This window comes from Mustela nivalis (genome assembly GCF_964662115.1).
Source record: "Mustela nivalis genome assembly, chromosome: 8".
NCBI lineage: Eukaryota > Metazoa > Chordata > Mammalia > Carnivora > Mustelidae > Mustela > Mustela nivalis.
In genome coordinates, this window is record NC_139027.1 from 116,327,183 (window position 1) to 116,331,725 (window position 4,543).

General features: G+C 47.3%; 1 protein-coding gene across 1 annotated transcript in view; it reads left to right on the forward strand.

The window, feature by feature from the left end:
- The first annotated feature begins 710 nt into the window (after nt 1–710).
- ZNF343 (zinc finger protein 343) overlaps nt 711–4,543 on the forward strand; it is a 20,804-nt gene continuing 16,971 nt past the window's right edge. Inside the window, exons 1-2 of the mRNA XM_082745630.1 lie at nt 711–758; nt 2,628–3,041. The gene's annotated coding sequence lies outside the window, so the exon portion shown is untranslated. The remainder of the gene's footprint in view (nt 759–2,627; nt 3,042–4,543) is intronic.

Consider the following 4,543-nt stretch of genomic DNA (forward strand, 5'->3'; position numbering starts at 1 on the left):
AGACAATATCCAGATCTTCAGGATCCTGAGACTTCCTTTATCTCTACCACCCACCCCCAACTTAAAGTATACAATCACACCTCACAATTTCACAGTGCAGTTCTTTCTGCCCACGGTCCTGAACCTTCAATAAAAGGGACGCTTCAATAAAAGCACCTTTTTGCACCGAAAACATCTCCAGAATTCTTTCTTGACATTTCCCTCCTAGCCCACATCACATCACCAAGGACCACAACTGCTGGATCACTTGGTTAGAGAGTATGTTTAGTTTTATAACTGGCAAGCTGTCTTCCAGAGTTGCTGTACCATTTATTACATTTGATGGCACTCACGAGGGTGTTGTGTATGTCATAGAGCCCAAGCCTATTGAATTTAGTTCTGTCACGGGAGGAAAACAAAATTGAAATGCAAAAACTTGGCCCAGAAAGCCAATCCAGAACTGCCTGGGGATGCACGACCTGGCCCTCCCACGGAGATCGGGGTCCAGAAGTTGTGTAGGGAGCTGCCGCAGAGGTTTCTGGGGAGTGTAGTCTTTCCAGAGAAGGGGCAGAGGGAGCCTCGATTTCACACAGAAATCACTACCTGTTTTAAGGGTAGGCTGTCATTACAGTAGGCATTGTCCTAGTAAATGAACACGGCTGAGGAGCGGCCGCAGTGGCTGCTAACGCTAGGCGGTGCTTGCGGGGATTCTGGGAAATGTAGTTCTGACAAGGACCGGCCATGGCCAAGGGCAGGCGGGGCTGGTTCCGCCAGCTGCGGTGAGCGAGGGCTGCCCCAGCCCTTGGCAAGCTCGAGGTCCTTCTAGTAGCGTTAGGAGGGTCAGCAAAGGGCGGGCCTAGGGTCAGGGACCCCCCCTAGACTGCGGCAGGTGGGGAGTGTGGCTGCTGAGGCCGACGGGTGGGAGGCTGGGACTTCCATGTTGGGAGGAGGGGGCGCACGTTTGGGGCGAGGGAACCGAGGGAACCGAGGGACCCTTAGCCAGCCCGGAATCCCTAAGTTCCTGGGGGCTGTGCGGAACTCCCTTTCCCGGCTGGAGCGAATGACTTGGAATTCCGTAACCTTTTATTTCTGAAGGGGGTGGGTATATTCTGGGCCAAACGGTTTCCGGATGGGGGCGCCCAAATAAACCTCAGGGTTTATTTGATGGTAGGGATGAGTTCAGCCAGGGTCAAACAGCAAACATCGCCCTGGTGGGGGGCTTGGGCCCTGAATGCCCAGTTGTGCTTGGGCGAGGGAACATTTACTTGGGTCTTCATCCCCGGGAGGCTGTGGAAACCCAGGGCTGATCGTGAAGGTCAAGTTTTAGGTTGGTTGCTTTTGGTGGGGCTTACTCCGGACCCATAATCAGGGTGTGTGCAGACCGTCCCAGGCTCCGCTCTGCCTTGATTTTGTTGGGGGGGGGGGGGCGGTGAGTCTGATGTGGGTGAAATACACTTAGGAGGTTATGGAGGAGTGTCTGGAGTCCCTTGGGGTTTTTAGGATGGGGGAGGTTTTGTCATGGGACGGATATCCTCTAGTGATGGTGAACTGCACTGCTGGGGATTGGCATCTAAGCAGTTTTTTGTTTTTTGTTTTTTAAGATTTTTATATTTATTTGACAAAGAGAGCGAGAGAGATCACAAGTAGCCGGAGAGACAGGCAGAGAGAGAGGGGAAGCAGTATCCCTGCTGAGCAGAGAGCCCCATGGGGGACTCCATCCCCGGGACTCCATCCACAAATCATGACCTGAGCCAAAGGCAGAGGCTTAACCCACTGAGCCACCCAGCTGCCCCACCAAAGCAGTTTTTTGAACAGGGGTGGGGTGGGGTTTGGGGGGCAGGTCTGCTTCTCTGGAACCAGTTGTCTTAAGATTTGCTGCTTTGTGGCCAAAATCTTGGATTTGGTTGTAATGAGTGGCGAGTTCGGCTGATTCCCCCTTCTCTGTTTTTCCCTTGTGTGTTGGGGGTCAAACCACTGGCTTGAGACTTAATGGGATTAGGTAGGGTGGGGACCTTTGAGGGCTGTTGGCCGCAGATCCAGATCACTTGTGACATCTGATTGGGTTCTGGTGTCAGGACTTCAGTTTTATTTTATGTTTCTTGCTAAGGATAAATTGTTAACCTATCGGTAGAATGGTACAATGAACACCTGTGGACCTATCATTATATTAAACATTTATTAATTGGCAGCCAGTCTTGTTTCACAGACATCCCCTCAACCCTATGTGTGGATAACACTTGTTACATTCCCACAGGACTAGACCACTGCTGACACTACCACTGACCCAGCCGGCTTGGCACTGTACAGCTAGAGTTCAAACCTCGGAACTTTCTAGCTTTGTCAACTTGAGCAAGATTTATAACTGCCTTAGTGTATCCCAAGACCTAGCTTATAGAGTCTTCAAGAGGTAAAATTTGTACGGTGCCTGGAATTGTCTCTGGTGTATAGTAAGAGTTTAGTAATAGTTAACTGTTCCTAATAATATTGCAACTTGAGGCCCATAGGCATTAAAAAGGATTAATTCCCTATTTAATAGGAGCATATCTGGGCAAGTGGTGTTCCGATGCCCACACCTGACTTTGTTCCTCGGGAGCTATCTACATTCTTCTCTGCGCAATCTGAGGCTTTCTTTTTCTTTTTCTTTAAAGGAAGAGGAGCACCCCTCATTTGAACTTGGGGATTTCTAGCCTGGTTTCTGGGGCCCAGGAAACAGTCCTGAAGCTCACACTGTCTCTTTCATCCTTGCCACCCGCTTCTATATCCCTGTTTGCCCAGAGAGGACTGGGTGGAGAAAGAAAAGACTTCTGGGCTCCTGAAAGCCCACCTGCAGGTGCAGACCACTCACCTTTGGCATTGCTGCAGTGCTTTCTGGGCTTCAAACCAGGGGCCTGTTTTTTTTTTTTGCTTATTCTGACATCTCGTGTCCTGCAGTGTCCCCTCTGAGACTCAGAGGCCTTGCTTGGTTTCCTAGGATTCCAGGACTGATAGAAGGGCAGGGGCCTTTACGGAGAATATTATCCCAGACCAGGTTGCTGCCATCCTTGCCCTAGCAACATTTCTCTGTAAGTTTATTTCTATGCATCTGTGTTCTCAGTGCTTGCTTTTTTTTTTTTAAGAGTATCTGCTTAGCTGAGATCCTTTAAGATTTCTTTTTTTTTTTTAAGATTTTATTTATTTATTTGACAGAGAGAGACACACCAAGAGAGGGACCATAAGCAAGGGGAGTGGGAGAGGGAGCAGCAGGCTTCCCACTGAGTGGGGAACCTGATGTGAGATGTTATCCCAGGATCCTGAGATCACCACCTCAGCCAAAAGCAGACGCCTAATGACTGAGCCACTCAGATGCCCGCTCCCTTTTCTAAAGATTTCATTTATTATTTGACAGAGAGAGAGAGAGAAAGCGAGAGAGGGAACACAAGCCAGGGGAGAGGGAGAAGCAGGCTTCCTGCTGAGCAGGGAGTTTGACCCGGGGCTCAATCCTAGGACCCTGGGATCATGACCTGAGCTGAAGGCAGATGCCCAACAACTGAGCCACCCAGGCGCCCCTGGAAATGCTTTTCAAATGTAAGTTTCCAGGAGCACCTGGAGCACCTCAGTTGGTTAAGCTTATCTGACTCTTTTTTTTCTTTTTAATTTTATTTATTAGGCAGAGAGACACAGAGAGAGAAGGAACACAAGCAGGGGAAGTGGGAGAGGGAGAAGCATAAGCAGTCTTCCCACTGAGCAGGGAGCCCAATGTGGAGTTCGATCCCAGGACTCCGGGATCATGACCTGAGCCGAAATCAGATGCTTAACCGACTGAGCCACCCAGGCACCCCAACTTATGTGACTCTTGATTTTGGCTTAGATCATGATCTCTAGGGACTTAAGATCGAGCCCCAAATTAGGCTGCATGCTTAGTGTGGCATCTGCTTGAGATTCTCTCTTTTCCTCTGCCTTTCCCCCAACTTGTGTCCGCATGTGCTCTCTCCCTCTCTCTCTCTCTCAGATAATTAAATAAAATCCTTAAAAAAGATAAATGTAAGTTTCCAGTTGTTTCTACCAGTATTTGTAAGCACAGTTGACGTTTGTAGGTTGACCCTTTATATCCTGCCACCTTGCTAAATTTAAATTCATTTATTCAAATTTTTGTTTTGATTTTTTGGATTCTAGGACACATTCATGTTAATATAAATACAGACACGTCTATTTCCCATAGATAATCAGTTTTATTAATTTTCTATGTATCCTTCCAGGATTTTGTTTTTATGAAATCACTCAAAGATTAAACAGATACAATACATGTTTCTGCCACCCCACCTCTTCTAAAGGTGTCTTTGGTTAAACTGAAGTATTTAATCGATAGGTTGTAAGATTTATCCCCTTCTTCCTTAATGGCTTCTGGATTTTATGTTTTTTTTTTCTTTCTTTCTGAAGATCTATCTTTTCCCAAGTTCTAATGTATATTCTCCTGTATGTTACTGAATGTTTATATATTTTTTGTTTCTAATCTTTAGCTCTTACATGCTTGGAATTTATTTTAATGTAAGGTGTGAACTAGGAATCCAACTTCCAATCAGATAGC